An 18,170-nucleotide genomic window follows, 5' to 3' on the forward strand; every position below is an offset into this window, starting at 1 on the left:
AATTATAAGGCACCATTCATAATGTGTATTTACTTGGTTACTTTGTTAGTTGAAAAAACTTTGTCACATATGTCTAGCACATATCAAATGACCAATTAATATTTGTTGAATCAAATAATAAAAACTATACACGGTTAAGACTGAAAGTCAAGTCCCAGTTAAACACCTGAAATCTCAAGAACAGTGAGAGATGAGTGGTAAGGTGTATCAATTAGACAACAAGGTCTTATGAAAGAAAATATAAGGAACAAAATAAACCAATCATTTATAGAAGGACTTTGATAATTATTAAAAATATGTATTATTCAAGGAAGTATTCTAAGTATATTCAACCTTTCATAAAAGTGAAAAGAAATACATACCAACCTTCAAAACTTATAACTTGAAAATATAAAAGTGAAACTAGACATTCTGGCTACGGCCAAGTGAGGTGAGAAGTAAATATTCCCCTGAAAAGCAAGTTTAAAAAATGTAAGACAATCCGAATAAAATTAATGGCTAACTTCCCATCAGAGCAAAAGGAAGCCAATGACATATTCAGAGTGCTGAAAACAATTCTCAGCCAAAAATTTTATATCTAGCATAGCTATCTTTCAAAATGAAGGAAAAATAAAACATTCAAGATAAAGACTGAGAGAATTAATATCTACCCTACATGCCTTGCAAGAAATATTAAAGGATAGTTCTTTAAACTGAAAAGAATATGACATCAGATAAGAAAATAAATCCATAGTAAGAAATGAAGAAAACCAGAAATGGTAAGCATGTGGGTGAAGAAATACATATTTCTTCTCATTTCTTCTCTTTTCTAAAAGACATAAGATCAGGGCCACCTGGGTGGCTCAGTCAGTTAAGTGCCCTAGTTTGGCTCAGATCATAAACTCACGGTTCGTGAGTTCAAGCCCCGCATCAATCTCTGTGCTGAGAGCTCAGAGCCTGAAGCCTGCTTTGGATTCTATGTCTCCCTATTCCTCTGCCTTTCTCTCTCTCTCTCTCTCTCAAAAATAAACATCAAAAAAATAAATAAAAAACGTAAGATCATATAAAAATTATACCACTATATTTGGGGTTTCTAACATATGTATATGGAATACATATGACAATAATAGCACCAAAAAAAGGATGAAGAGAATGACCTGTATCAGAGAAAAGTTTCTATTAGAATTTTAAGAAATAAGTTCATAGATACCTGAACTAGATTGTGGTAATTTAAAATGCATATTGTAATCCCTAGAAAACCACTAAGAAAAATAACTCAAAATATACAGGAAAAAAATGGGAACAGAGAAATTTAAATAGTATAAAAATACATACTTGAAGACAGAGAAGGAGGGCCAGAAGCCCAAAAAAGACAGGAGATGTATAAAACAACCTATAGCAATATGACAAAAATAAATCAACTATACAAATAATTGCATTAAACGCAGATGGACAAAATACCACATTAAAGGAAGATATTGTCAAACTGTATTTTAAAAAAATCAAGATCCTACTCTATACTGTCTACAAAAGGCAAATATTAGATTCTAAGACACAAAACAGGCTAGTGGAAAAAAATGGAACAAAGACATACCACATAAATCATAAACATAAGACAGCTAAAATGGCTATATTTATATTAGAAAAATAGACTTTAATATAAGAAATATCAGAAAATCCAGGAGACTTTTAAAATGATAAGAGAATCAATACATCAGTTAGAGGTAAATGCATCTAATCTCAAAATGCATAAAACTGACACAATATTATAAAAAATAAACAATGTCAAAATGTATAGCAAATGATTTTGCATCTCTACATTCAATAATTGATCAGAATGTTATAGACAAAATTAGTGAGGGGGCTCCTGGGTGGCTCAGTCAGTTAAGCATCCAACTCTTGGTTTCAGCGCAGGTCATTATCACATGGCTCGTAGGTTTGAGCCCTGCATCAGCCTCTGTACTGACAGTACAAAGCCTGCTTAGGATTCTCTCTGTCTCCCTCTGTCTCTCCCCCATTCATGCACACGTGCTCTCTTTATCTCAAAATAAATAAATAAACTTAAAAAAAATAGAAAAGAAAATTAGCAAGGATAGAAAAGATTTGAACACCAAAAACTGACTTAATCTAACTTACACATACAGAACACTTCAACTAATGACTTTTAAGACATGGTACATTTTCCAAGATAGATCACATTCTAGCCAATACAATTTTTAAAACAAATTTGGAAGTATAAAATCATTAAAACATAATTATCTAATAATAAGACAATTAAAATCAACAAAATGAAATCTGAGAAATATTCAAACATTTATAAATTAAACATTTTAAATAAATGACAGATCAAATGGGAAATCATGAAAAAGTAGAAAATATTTGGAAGTTAAGAAAAATGGAAAACATGTAAAACATATAAAATTTTATACGGCTGATTATACCTATAAATACCATGCTAGGCCAGAATAAAGGTTTCAAATCAATAACCTAAGATTTACCTTTAAAAAATTTTAAAAAAAAGAGCACAAGTGAACACAAAGCTTACAAAAGAAATAATAATAAAGATTGAAGCAAAGATAAATAAAATTATACACACACACACACACACACACACACACACACAGAGAGAGAGAGAGAGAGATTTAGTGGAACTAAAATCTGACCCTTTAAAAACATGAAAAAAATTGAAAACAAGTAGATCAGTGGTCAGTAAATTAAAGCCTATGGACCATAAGTGGACCACAGGCTGTTTTTATAAATAAAGTGTTATTAGAATAAAATGCACCCATTCACTAATATGTTGTCTCTAGCTCCTTTTGTGATAGAATGATGGAATTGAATAGTTGTGAAAGAAACCATCTGGCATGCAAAACCCATTAGTATCTGAGGAAAAAAAAAAAGTTTTGCTATACCAAGTTACACCAAATATGAAAAACAAACAAAAGGGGCGCCTGGGTGGCGCAGTCGGTTAAGCGTCCGACTTCAGCCAGGTCACGATCTCGCGGTCTGTGAGTTCGAGCCCCGCGTCAGGCTCTGGGCTGATGGCTCAGAGCCTGGAGCCTGTTTCCGATTCTGTGTCTCCCTCTCTCTCTGCCCCTCCCCCGTTCATGCTCTGTCTCTCTCTGTCCCAAAAATAAATAAACGTTGAAAAAAAAAAAAATTAAAAAAAAAAAAAAAGAAAAACAAACAAAAAAACAAAAAACAAAGCCACAGAAAAAACAGAGTGGCAACATCAGGAGTGAAAGATAACACATTGCAGACCATATTGTAGGGACATTGTGACATTACAGAAATTAAACTGATTATAAGGAAGTAGTATGAACAACTGTATGCCAACAATTCAACAACTTAAATAAAATGGGCATATCCCTAAAAAGACAAAAATTACCAAAATTATCTCAAGAAGAAAGAAATAAGGTGAATATAAATATATTAAAAAAATAAACTGAATTAGTAATTTTCACTCTTCCACAAAAAAAGTTCAGGATCAGATACCTTCACTAATGAATCCTATCAAAAAAATGAAGAAGAAAAAAAAAAGAATACTGACACTTCACAAAATCTTGCAGATAACAGATGAGGGAAGAAGACTTCTCAGCTCATCCTCTGGGGCCAATATTACCCTAATACCAAAAGCAGACAATGACACCACAAGAAAACTACAAACTGATACCCTCATAATCATAGGCTCAAAAATATTTAACAAAAAAATTTGCAAACTAAATTCCAGCAAAATATATCAACAATTACATACCATGACTAAGTAAGATTCATCCCAGGAATGCAAAATTGGTTTCAGCTTCATACATCAATTAAAGTAATGTGTCATGCTAGTATTTTAAAAATATAAAAACCATATGACCATCTGAATAGGTGCAGAAAAGCATTTGACAAGTTCAATACCCATTCAAAATAAAAACTCTCAACATAATATGCATAGAAGGTAACTTCTTTAAGCTGATTAAGGAATCTGTACAGAATTACTTTTAACATTGTATACAATGGTGAACAATCAACTTTATAACATAAGGAATGAGACAAGGATGTTAACTCTTACCATTAACATTAAATATTTTAATGGAAGTTCCAATCAGTGCAATGAAACACAGATATAGACATAAAGGCATGGAAGAAAAAGAAGTAGGAGAAAGTGGAGAAAGAAGGAAGGAAGAAAGGAAAAAAAGAAAAAAAGAAAGGCATGTATATCAGAAAAGGAAAAATGTTCTAGCTCCCAGATGATATGACCCTATATTTAGAAGACCTCAAAGAATCCAATGATACAGTACAAATAATGATAAGTGAGTTTAGTAAGATTATGGGTTCTAAGATCATCAATTGTAAAATTCTAATGCAGCCCTATATGCTAGCAACAAAGCATTAAAAAACTTAAATGAATTAAAATTTTAATTCAGAACAGTATCAAAAAGAATGAAATAGATAATTTAACATTAGTAAATTTAACCAAAAATCCAAGAATTGTACACTGAAATCTATAAAATATTAGTTAGAGAAATTAAAGAAAATCTGAATAAATGGAATTCGAGGACCATTACTATGAAGAGGCCAATTCTCCGCAAATTAATCTGCAAACTTACTACAATCCTGGGGCACCTGGGTGGCTGGTGCTAAAGCATCCGACTTTGGCTCAGGTCATGATCTCGTGGTCTGTGAGTTCAAGCCCCGCGTCGGGCTCTGTGCTGACAGCTCAGAGTCTGGAGCCTGGAGCCTGCTTTAGATTCTATGTCTCCCTCTCTCTCTGCCCCTCCTCCACTCACTTTCTGTCTCTCCCAAAATAATAAACATTAAAGACAATTAAAAAAAAAATTACTACAATCCCCATCAAAATTCCAGCAGTGTTTTTATAGAAACTGACAAGTTGATACTAAAATTTGTGTAGAAATAAAATGACCTAGAATAGCAAAGATAATTTTGGAAAAGAATAATAAAAATTGAGGAATTACACTACTTAATTTCAAAACCTACCATAGAACTATATATAATAATCAAAACATTTTAGAGTCAACACAAGGATAAACATAGAGATCAACAAAACACATTTGAGTTTTGAGATACAAATTCTTATATTTAGGATCAACTGAGTCCCCACAAATCTGTCAACTCAATTCAATGGGAAGAGGATAGTGATTTCAAAAAAATGCTTCTGTACAGTTGCATAACAATATGCAAAATGAAAAAAAATCAGTTATGCCCCTACTATGGAAGGCAGAATAATAGCTCCTCAAAGACCATTAGGACTGTGCATGTCCTAACCCCTAAAACCTGTGACTAGGTCAGGCATATGGCAAAGTGGACTGGGAGTGTGATTACATTAAGATATTGATATGGAAAGATTATCCTAGATAATCTATGTGGGCTCAAGACAATAACAAGAGTCCTTATAAGACAAAGAGAGGGAGAAGGGAGAGGGACAAAGAAACAGAAAGGGAGAAATACAGAGAAATTTTAGGATACTATATCAATGGCATTGAAGATGGAAGAAGGGTCCATGAGTTAAAGAATGCAGGTGACCTGTAGATAATGGAAAAGACAGAACAATATATTCTCCCGCAGAATCTCCAAAAGGAATGCATCCCTATCAAAACCTTTATTTTATCCTAATAAAACTATTTCAGACACTTCCTTTAAGAAGTGTATGATAAGTTTGTGTTATCTTAAGAGACTTAAGATTGTGATTTTTATATTATCAATGTAAAACTAATACTCTTAAGTCTAAGTCACAAGATACATAAAAATAAACTAAAATATTATACACGTTTTTAAGTTATACCTTTTTAAGAAGGAAATGTGAAAGAAAATCTTTGTAATCAGGTTATGCTAAACGTTCTGAGCTATGGCAACAAAAGTAAACCATTTAAAAAATAGTGATCATTGGACTGCATCAAATATAAAAAGTCTACTCTTTAAAAGACCATATTATGAAAATATAGAATGAAGTATGTGAGACATAAATTACTTTTTTAAAGAACCAAATAGAAATGCTGTGGGTAAAAAGTATAATAACTGAACTTTTAAAAAGTCACTAGTAAGTATCAATAGAAAGTCAGGCAGATGAAAAAGCAGCAAACTTGAGGACAGGTCAAGTGAACTGTCCATTTTGAGGAATGGGGTGAAAATGAAGACAAATAGAAACTCAGAGACCTATACAACACCATCAATCACACCAACACACACATAATGGGAGTCTAAGAAGGCAAGTAGATAGAGAAAGAACATAAACTATATTTCAAGAATTAATATCTAAAAACCTCCCAAAATTTATGAAAAACATTAAACTACACATCAAAGAAACTCAAATAAGTCCCATATGATAAACTCGGAGATCCACACTTACATTGTAATCAAACTTAATAAACTGTTGAAAGACAAAGAGAGAGCTGTAAAGAAGGAAAGTGATTTAACATTGTAAAGAATCCTCCAAAACCCGACCCCTCCATGCCTGGCAACTGCTTATCCACTGGAGTAAGACTGACACTGACCTAAAACAGAGGGCCTTTCCTCTAGACCAGCACAGCCACTGGCCCCAGGCACCAACAGACAGCTGTCCTTTCGTTTTGCATGTTAGTCTGTTTTGTTTGTTTTGTTTTGATTTGTTTCTTCTTCTTTCTCACTTCTGGTTGTTTGTTTCTTTTAATCAGGCAGTTTTACTCTATGCTTTTTACACCCTTTCTGTATCACTTTATTTTCTTTTCTCTCTCTCTCTCTTCTCTCTCTCCCTGGATTAAGACATATAGTTTCTTTGATTCTCTGCCAGGTCTTTTTTTTTCTGCCCCTGTCATTTCCCTCTTTGTATAGGATAAGGCATCTCCCCGCCACCCCCCGTTTTTTTTTCCTTTTTTCCAGGGTTACTCCAACAAACAAATCAAAACACAGACTTGGTCCAATTCACCACTATGAGCAGTGAGATAAAGCAACCAAAGACAGAATAGAGTGCTCACAACACAATCCAAAAACACTCCCTGAAGTGCCAGGCCCTGGAGAGTATATGACCCCTTTTTAATACAGTCGTACTTGCAGCTTCAGGACACATAACAAGCTATTAAAACACATAAAAGATACAAAACTAGACAAAATGATGAAATGGAAGAATTCTCCTCAAAAGAAATTCGAGGAAGGAGTAACAGCCAGAGAATTGCCCAAAACAGATATAAACACTATATCTGAACATGGATTTAGAATAATATAAATAATAGTCAGACTTGAAAAAAGCATAGAAAACAACAAAGAATCTATTGCTGCAGAGATTAAAGACATAAGAAATATCACAATGAATTAAGAACTGCTGTTAATGAGATGCAAAATAAACTAGATGCAGCAACAGCAAGGATGGAAGAAACAGAGAGTAGAGGAAATAGAAAATAAAATTTTGGAAAACGATGAACCTGAGAAAAGAAGGATAGAAAATAACTAGACCACAAGAGGAGAATTAGTGACCTAACTGATTCAGTGAAATGAAATAATATCCATATCATAAGAGTTCCAGAAGAAGAAGAGAGAGAAAGGGGCAGAGGGTTTATTTGAACAAATTATAGCTGAGAACTTCCCTAATCTGGGGAAGGAAGCAGACATCCAAGTCCAGGAGGCACAGACAACTTCCTTCAAAAACAACAAAAACAGGTCAACACCACAATATATCATAATTAAACTGGCAAAACACAAAGATAAAGAGAGAATTCTGAAAGCAGGTTAGGGTCAAATGAGACTTTACCTACAAGGGTAGACACATAAGGGTAGTAGGAGACCTATCCATTGAAACTTGGCAGACCAGAAGGGAGTGGCAGGAAATATTCAATGTACTGAATTGGAAAAATATGCGGCCAAGAATCCTTTATCCAGCAAGGCTGTCATTCAGAATAGAAGGAGAGATAAAGGTTTTCCAAGACAAACAAAAACTAAAAGAGTTCATGGCCACTGAACCAGCTCTGCAGGAGATCCTGAGGGGGACTCTGTGAGTGGGAAGCAGCAAAGACTACAAATGACCAGAGACATCACCACAAGCACAAAAACTACAGATAACATAATGACACTAACTCCATATCTTTGAATAATCACTCTGAATTTAAACAGAGTAAATGCCCCAATCAAAAGACATAGGGTATCAAAATGGATAAAACAAACAAGATCCATCTATATGTTAGCTAAAAGAGACTGATTTTAGACCTGGCAACACGTGCAGATTGAAACTGAGAGGATGTAAAACCATCTATCATGCTACTGGATGTCAAAATAAAGCTGCAGTAGCCATACTTACATGAGACAAACTAGATTTTAAAACAAAGACTGTAAACAAGAGATGAAGAAGGGCATTATATCATAATTAAGGGGTCTAACCATCAAGAAAAGCTAACAACTATAAATGTTTATGCCCCCAACATGAGAGTACACAAATATTTAAATCAATTAATCATATACGTAAGCAAACTTATTGATAATACTGTAATTGTTGGGGCACCTGGGTGGCTCAGTCGGTTAAGCATCAGACTTTGGCTCAGGTCATGATCTTGCACTTTGTGAGTTTGAGCCTCACGTCAGGCTCTGTGCTGACAGCTCGGAGCCTGGAGCCTGCTTCAGATTCTATGTCTCCTTCTCTCTGCCCCTCCCACACTTGTGCTCTGTCTCTGTGTCTATCAAATATAAATAAATGTATAAAAAAATTTTTTTTAAATGCTGTAATTGTTGGCGACCGTAATACTCCACTTATAGCAATGGACAGATCATCTAGGCAGAAAATCAATAAGGAAACAATGGCCTTGAATGATACATTGGACCAGATGGACTTAACAAATATATTCAGAACTTTTCATCCAAAAGCAGCAAAATATACCTTCTTCTCAAGTACACATGGAGCATTCTCCAAAACAGATCACACACTGGTCACAAAACAGCCCTCAGCAAATATAAAAGGACTGAAATCATGCCATGCATATTTTCAGATCACAACAGTATGGAACGTGAAATCAACCACAAGAAAAAAATTTAGAAAGCCTCCATATACATAGAGGTTTAAGAACATCCTACAAGAGAATGAATGGGTTAACCAGGAATTTAAAGAAGAAATTTAAAAATATATGGAAGCAAATAAAAATGAAAACACAGCAGTCCAAAGCCTTTGGGATGCAGCAAAGGCAGTCCTAGGAGGAAAATACATTGCAATCCAGGTCTATCTCATGAAGCATGAAAGATCCCAAATCAGAACCTAACCTCACACCTAAAGAAACTAGAAACAGCAGCAAAGAAAACCCAAAGCCAGCAGAAGAAAAGAAATAATAAAGATTACAGAAGAAATAAACAATATAGAATCAATAAAAACAGTGGAACAGATTAATGAATGAACAGATTAATGAGAGGGTTTTTTCTAATAATTATCAAAATAGATAAACCCCTAGGCAGACTTCTCAAAAAGAAAAGAGAGGGACCCAAATAGATAAAATCACAAATGAAAGAAGAGAGATCACAAACAACACCACAGAAATACAAACAATTATTAAAGAATACTATGAAAAATTATATGGCAACAAACTCAACAATCTGGAAGAAATGGACAAATTCCTAGACACTCACATACTACCAAAACTCAAATGGGCAAAAATAGAAAATTTGAACAGACCCATCACCATGAAAAAATTCAATTGGTTATCAAAAATCTCCCAACAAATTAGAGTCCTGGTCCAGATGGCTTCCCATGGAAATTCTACCAGATATTTAAAGCAGAGTCAATACCTATTCTTCTAAAGATGTTCCAGACTCATTCTATGAAGCATGCATTTCCTTAATTCCCAAACCAGACAAAGACCTCACTAAAAAGGAGAATTACAGGCCAATAACTGTGATGAACATGGATGCAAAAATTCTCAACAAGATACTACCAAATCAAAATCAACAGTACTTTAAAAGAATTATTCACCATGATCAAGTGGGATTTATTCCTGGGCTGCCTGGGCTGGTTTAATATTTGTAAATCAATCAATGTGGTACACCACATTAATAAAAGAAATAATAAGAACCATGTGATCCTCTTAATAGATGAAGAAAAAGCATTTGACAAAATACAGCATCCTGTTTTGATAAAAACCCTCAAGAAAGTAGGGATAGAAGGAATATATCTTAACATCATAAAACCATATATGAAAGGCGCACAGCTAATATCCTCAATGGGAAATAACTGAGAGCTTGTCCCCTAAAATCAGAGATGTCCACTCTCACCACTGTTTTTCAACATAGTACTGGAAATCCTCGCCTCAACAATAAGATAACAAAAAGAAATAAAAGGAATCCAAATTGGCAAGTAAGAAGTCAAAATTTAATTCTTCACAATGATATGACACTCTACATGGAAAACCCAAAAGACCCCACCAAAATCCAGCTAGAACTGATACGGGAATTTAGCAAAGTTGCAGTATATAAAATCAATGTACAGAAAACAGTTGCATTTCTATACACCAATAATGAACCACAGAAAGAGATATCAAAAGAATTGATCCCATTGACAATTATACCAAAAACCATAGTCCATACATACCTAGGAATAAACCTAAACAAAGAGGTAAAAGATCTGTATGCTGAAAACTATAGAAAGCTTATGAAAGAAACTGAAACAGACACAGAGAAATGGAAACACAGTCCATGCTCATGGATTGGAAGAACAAATATTGTTAAAATGTCAAAACTACCCATTCAATCTACACATGCAATCCCTATGAAAATAACAGCAACATTCTTCAAAGAGCTAGAACAAACAACTCTAAAATTTGGTATGGAACCAGAAAAGACCATGAATAGACAAAGGTAATGTTGAAAAAGAAATCTAATGATGGAAGCATCATAATTCCAGACATTAAGCTATACTACAAAGCTGTAATAATCAAGACAGTATGTTCCTGGCACAAAAACAGACACATAGACCGATTAAATAGAATAGAGAACCCAGAAATGGACCCACAAACATATGGCCAACTAATCTATGACAAAGTAGGAAAGAGTAGACAATAAAAACAAGACAGTCTCTTCAGCCAATGATGCAGGAAGAACTGGACAGCGACATGCAGAAGAATTAAACCAGGCAACTTTCTTACACCATACAGTAAAATAAATTCAAAATGGATGAAAGACCTAAATGTGAGACAAGAAACCATCAAAATACTACAGGTGAGAACAGGTAACAACCTCTTTGATCTAGGCCGCAGCAATTTCTTACGTGACATGTCTCCAGATGCAAGGGAACTAAAAGCAAAAATCAATTATTGAGACCTCATCAAGATTACAAGCTTTTACACAGTGAAGGAAATGATCAAGAAAACTAAAAGGCAACCCAGAGAATGGGAGAAGATATTTGCAAATGACATATCAGATAATAGGTTAGTATCCAAAATCTATAAAGAACTTATCAAACTCAACACCCAAAAAGGAAATAATCCAGTGAAGAAATGGGCACAAGACATCAATAGACACTTTTCCAAAGAAGACATCCAGATGGCTGACAGACACATGAAAAGATGCTTAACATCACTCATCATCAGAGAAATACAAATCAAAACCACAACAGATACCGCTTCACTCCTGTCAAGATGGCTAAAATTAACAACTCAGGAAACAACAGATGTTGGAAAGGATGCGGAGAAAGGGGAACACTTTTGTACTGTTGGTGGGTTACACTGGTATAGTCACTCTCGAAAACAGTTTGGAGGATCCTCAAAAAATTAAAACAGAACTACCCTATGACCCAGCAACTGCACTACTAGGAATTTATTCAAAGGAAACATAAATGTTGGTTTGAAGGGGCACATCCGCCTGAATGTTTATAGCAGTGCCATCAACAATACTCAAACTATGGAAAGAGTCCAAATGTCCATGGACTGACAAGTAGATAAAGAAGATGTGGTATATACATACAATGGAATACTACTCAGTGATGAAAAAAATGAAATTTTGCCATTTGCATCATGGATAGAACTAGAGGATATTATGCTAAGTGAAATAAGTCAGAGAAAGGCAGATATCGTATGATTTGACTCATGTGGAATTTGAAAAACTTGATAGATGAACACAGAGGAAGGGAAGGAAAAAGAAGATGAAAACAGGGAGACAAACCATAAGAGACACTTAAATACAGAGGACAAATAGAGGACTGCTAGAGGGGAGGTGGGCAGGGGGATGGATTAAATGGGTGACAGGCATTAAGGAGGGCAATTTTGGAGATGAGCCCTGGGTTTGAATGTAAGAGATGAATCCCTGGGTTCTACTCCTGAGGCCAGGACTACACTGTTTGTTAACTAACTTGAATTTAAATTTTAAAAGGGGGGGGGGGGGCTTGTGATGAGCAACTGGTATTTTATGTAAGTGATGAATCACTAAATTCTAACTCTTTAATATATACTACACTATATGTTAACTTACTGGAATATAAATAAAAATTGAAACATATAAAAGGGGGAAGCACATAATGATAAAGGGATATATTCAGCAAGAAAATATGACATTTATAAATGTATATGCACCAACATAGGAACACCAAAACATATAAAGTACATATTAACAGAGCTAAGGTGAGAAATTAATAGCAATACAATAATAGGTGATTGTAATACCCCACTTACATCAAAGAATGGATAATGTAGACAGAAAAGCAGTAAGGAAACATGAGCCATAACTAATACATCAGACTAGATGGAAGTAACAGGTATATACACAAAATTTATTCAAAAGAAGCAGAATATACTTTATTCTTAAGTGCATGGGAAAGATTTTTCTGGACAGCTCATAGGTTAAGCCTCAATAGGAATCTAAATAAATTCAAAAAAGACTGAAATCATATTAAGCATCTTTTCTGATAACAATAATATTAAACTAAAATTACAAAAAAAAAAAAAAAAAAAACAACCGGGAGAAAGAGTACAAATACATGAAAATTAAACACCATGTTATAGAAGAACTACTAGGTTATAAAAATATCAAAGAAGAAATGGGTAAATATGGAAAATACACAAATATGGTATACCAAAATTTATGGGATGTAACAAAACCAGTTTTAGAGGCAAGTTCATAGCAATCAAAGGCTACTCTAATAAGAGAAATCTCAAACAATTTAACTTTACACATAAAGTAAATACAAATAGAACAACAAAAGAAGTCCAAAGTTAGTGGAAGAAACAATATAATAAAAATTAGAGTGTATATAAATGAAATAAAGGTTACAAAGACAATAGAAAAGATCAATAAAAATAAGAGCTGATTCTTTAGAAGGATATCCAAAAGTGAAGAACCTTTAGCTAGACTCACCAAAAAAAAGGGGGCTCCAATACATAAAATCATAAATGAGAGAAGCTAAAACTGATACCACCAAATTACAAAGAATAATGAAAACATTTATACACCAACAAATTGGACAACCTAGAACAAATAATGTCTTAGGAACATATTAACTTCCAAGACTCAATCATGGGGGGGATAAAAAAGAAAGAATAGACACCAATCACTGGAAAAGAAAGTGAATCAATAATCAAACACCTCCTAACAAATGTCCAGGACCAGACAACCTCATTGGCAAATTCTACCAGTCAAAGAACATTTAAAATTCATCTTTCTCAAACTCTTCTAAAAACCTGAAATGGAGAAAATGCTTCCAAAACTCTTTTTACCAAGCCACATTACCCTGATATGAAAACCAAACAAGGATACCACAAAAAAAGAAAATTGCAAGTCAATACCTTTAAGAATAGACACAAAACTCCTCAACAAAATATTAGCAAACCAAATTCAACAATACATTAAAATTATCACACACAATGTAAATTCAAGTAGAATTTACTATTGGGATACTAGGATGAATCAACATCTGCAAATCAAGCAATGTGATACATTAACAAAATATAAGATAAAGATCATATGTCCATCTCAGTAGATGCAGAAAGAGCATTTTACAAAACTAAACATCCTTTAATGATTAAAACCTCTCCCAAAAGTGAATATACAGGTAACATATCTCATAAAATTGAGGCCATGTATGAAAATCCCATAGCTAATATCTTCTCCACGTATATTACTTTAAGATCTGAAATAACACAAGGATGGCCATTCTCCCCACATTTTTTCAACATACTAGTCTAAGTCCTAGTCACAGAAATTAGGCAAGAAATGAAAATAAAAGGAATCTAAATTGGAAATGAATTAATAAAAGTGTCATTATTTGCAAATAACATAACATTTTATATAAAAAACTCTCCACTAAAAATACTGTTAGTCTGTACTGGAAAAAGTTGGAACAAAGAAACAAATTCAATAAAGTTGTATAATACAAAAGTAATAACCAAAATGTCTTCAAGTTGTTATTTGAATAGCAATCGGTTAAAATACAGTGTATGTAATATTAGTATCAGGGGTAGAATTTAGTGATTCATCACCTACCTACAAAACACCCAGTGCTCATCACAAGTACCCTCCTTAATACCCATCACCCTTGAAAACATCCCCCTGCCCACATACCCTCCCCAGTAGCCCTTAGTTTTTTTCTCTAGTTAAGAGTCTGTTTGGGGGCACCTGGGTGGCTCAGTCAGTTAAGCATCCAACTTCAGTTCAGGTCACGATCTCATGATTCATGGGTTAGAGCCCCACATCAGGCTCTATGTTGACAGCTGAGAGCCTGGAGCCCACTTCTGATTCTGTGTCTCCCTCTTCCTCTGCCCTTCCCTCACTTGCACTGTCTCTCAAAGATAAATAAATGTTAAAAAAAAATTAAGAGATTGAGGGGCCAACATGGCGGAGAAGTAGGGGTATCCATATGTCCCTGGTCTCTCAAAGAATGTAGAAGACAAAGGACTTTGAACACCAGAGCCTGGGAGGAAAAGAGACTGAATCTACTAGGAAGAAAATGGGAAAGCTGGAAAAAAGATAGATGGGTAACTGCGAACTAGGGGAGATGAGAAAAAAAAAAGGCCGCGTGGGCACTGAGGGGAAGAACCCCCTTCTGCCTAGAGACAAAGGGAAGAGAAAAAGTGGCTAGGGAAGTGCAGGAAAGTGCAGGACCCTATCTGGACAAAAGAAAGCCCTCAGACTGAGACGGAGAGGAGCCAGCTCTGGGTGCGGTGGTAGGACAGAGGCTCAGTCCGCAGCTGGAGAAAGTGGTTCCCTCCCTGGAGGGCTGCAAGATTGCACAGAACCTGCCTGCATCTGCCACCCCTGGGCACAGTGGCTGGGCCGTGGGGCTCATTCTGCAGGAGGATAAGGGGCCATCTCCCTGGAGTGCTGTGGGAAAAGATGAAGCCTGCCTTTGTCTGCAACCCCGGGGGCTAGCGACGAAGGCAGCAGCTCTCAGTCCCCAATAGGAGAGGTAGGTCCTACCTGAAGTGTGGTGGCACAGACAAAGCCAGCCAGAACCACATATCACCACACTGAGAGGTGCATCCCCAACGCCAGAGAACAGGGAGGGGAGACTTTGAATCCTAGCCAAGTGCAGGGTCAGGGGAGTTGGTGGAGCAAGAAGGACTGCCCTATCTGCACCCGTGGCACATGAGGACGAATTGAACTGAGTCCACCGGGTCAGCTCCGTGGAGAAGAGACTGGGGGATAACCATTTCCCGGCCCCCACCCCCCCCCCCCAACATGAAGGCTGGGCTTCAGGGATCACTCCCAGGGCCCACAGTGGAGGTGGGATCAGAATATGCTAAACCAGGCCCACTTGCACTGGGTAACTGCATATCCACCAGAGCAGCACAGACCATGCAGACAGCTCCTCCCAACAAGCAATGCAGCATTGTCTGGATTAACTCTAGGTCAATTCTGGATATATAGATATATTCTCCCCCACCCCACCCCCCCCATTTCTCCTCCTTATCTCTTCCCTACCCTAGGCTGGTTACTCTCCTTATTGGTCTGTCTAAACAGGCATATTTAATCCATTGTCTTGATAAATGTTCTACACAATCCTCTTTACACTCCTTTCTATCTGAAACAATCAAGCCATATAGTTTCTCTGTCTGGGTAATTTTATCTTCGTTTCATTTTCCGCGCCTCCTTCTTTACTTTCCTTCCTCTCTCTCTGGATTAAGCCTTTTAGTCTTTCTACCTAATCAAGTTTTATCCCCCCCCCACCCCGCCCCAGTGATCCTGTCATTTCTATCTTTGTATGTTCTCTTCCATCAGCACCATCTCCAACTTCTTCTTTACTTGTACTCGGTGTTTGGGATTTTTGTTTTAAGTCTTTAGTCTTTGGTTTTTGTTTCTGTTTATTTGTTTGTTTGTGTTATTTGTTTGTGTGTTTGCATGTTTTTGTCCCTGTTTGTCTACCTATTTTCCTTTACAGGGCTACACCAAGGAACATATCAAAGCACACATAGTGGAGGGTATAAAATATTACTATGAGAAGGGTAATAAAATGAACAAAGTCACAACAACAGAGAACAAGCAGCGATCCCCAAAAAAACACCTCCTGAAGAGCCAGGCCCTGGACAGTATATGACCCTCCTTTAATATAGCAGTGCTCGCAGATGCAGAGCACACAAGCTTTTAAAACTCCTAAGGGACAGAAAACTAGCCAAAATAACGAAACGGAAGAATTCTCCTCAAAAGAAACTCCAGGAAGTAGTGACAGCTAACAAATTGATCAAAAACGATTTAAGCAATATAACAGAACAAGAATTTAGAATAATAGTCATAAAATTAATCGCTAGGCTTGAAAAAAGCATACAGGACAGCAGAGACTCTATTGCTACAGAGATCAAGGGATGAAAAAATAGTCATGAGGAATTAAAAAATGCTCTAAATGAGGTGCAAAATAAAATGGAGGCGGCCATAGCAAGGATTGAAGAGGCAGAAGAGAAAATAAGTGAATTACAAGATAAAATTATGGAAAAACAGGACTGAGAAAGAGAGATTAAAAAAAAATCCAGGAGTATGAGGGGAGAACTAGGGAACTAACTGATGCAATCAAATGAAACAATATCCGTATCATAGAAATTCCAGAAGAGGGAGAGAGAGAAAGGGGCTGAAGGTATACTTGAACAAATCATAGCTGAGAACTTCCCTGATCTGGGGAAGGAAAAAGGTATTGAAATCCAAGAGGCACAGAGAACTCCCTTCAGACATAACATGAATCCTTCTTCTGCATGACATATCATAGTGAAACTGGCAAATTACAAGGATAAAGAGAGAATTCAGAAAGCAGCTAGGGATAAATGGGCCCTAACATAAAAGGTAGACACATAAGGTAGTAGCAGGCCTATCTACAGAAACTCGGCAGGCCAAAAAGGAATGGCAGCAAATCTCCAATATGATGAACAGAAAAAATACACAGCCAAGAATCATTTATCCAGCAAGTGTGTCATGCAGAATAGAAGGTCAGATAAAGGTTTTTCTAAACAAAAACAAAAACTGAAGGAATTCATCTCCACTAAACCAGCCCAACAACAGATCCTAAGGGGGATTCTCTGAGTGAAATGTTGCAAGGACCACAAAATACCAGAGACACCACTACAAGCATGAAACCCACAGATATCACAATGACTCTAAACCCATATCTTTCAATAATAACACTGAATTTAAATGGACTAAATCCTCCAACAAAAAGACATAGGGTATCAGAATGGATAAAAAAGCAAGACCCATCTATTTTCTGTCTACAAGAGACTCATTTTAGACCTGAGGACACCTTCAGATTGAAAGTGAGGGGATGGAGAAGTATCTATCATGGTACTGGAAGTCAAAACAAAGCTGGAGTAGCCATACTTATATCAGACAAACTAGACTTTAAATTAAAGGCTGTAACAAAAGATGAAGAAAGGCATTATATAATAATTACAGGGTCTATCCATCAGGAAGAGCTAACAATTATAAATATCTATTTGCCGAATATGGGAGCCCCAAAATATATAAAACAATCACAAACATAAGCAACCTTATTGATAAGAATGTGGTAATTGCAGGGGACTTTAATACTCCACTTACAACAATGGACAGATCATCTAGGCACAGGATCCATAAAGAACAAGGGCCCTGAATGATACATTGGATCAGATGGATTGACAGATATATTTAGAACTCTGCATCCCAAAGCAACAGAATATACTATCTTCTAGACTGCACATGAAACATTCTCCAAGACACATCACATACTGGGTCACAAAACAGCGCTTCATAAGTATAAAAGAATTGAGATCATACCGTGCACACGTTCAAACCACAAT

General features: G+C 35.9%; 1 protein-coding gene across 9 annotated transcripts in view; it reads right to left on the reverse strand.

Annotated features, from left to right (window-relative positions):
* The window catches only part of LOC122227036 (BEN domain-containing protein 5), a 1,450,833-nt gene that overhangs the window by 1,195,869 nt on the left and 236,794 nt on the right, over nucleotides 1–18,170 (reverse strand). The gene's annotated exons all lie outside the window — the stretch shown is intronic.

This window comes from Panthera leo, chromosome C1, assembly GCF_018350215.1.
Source record: "Panthera leo isolate Ple1 chromosome C1, P.leo_Ple1_pat1.1, whole genome shotgun sequence".
In the NCBI taxonomy this organism is placed as follows: Eukaryota; Metazoa; Chordata; class Mammalia; order Carnivora; family Felidae; genus Panthera; species Panthera leo.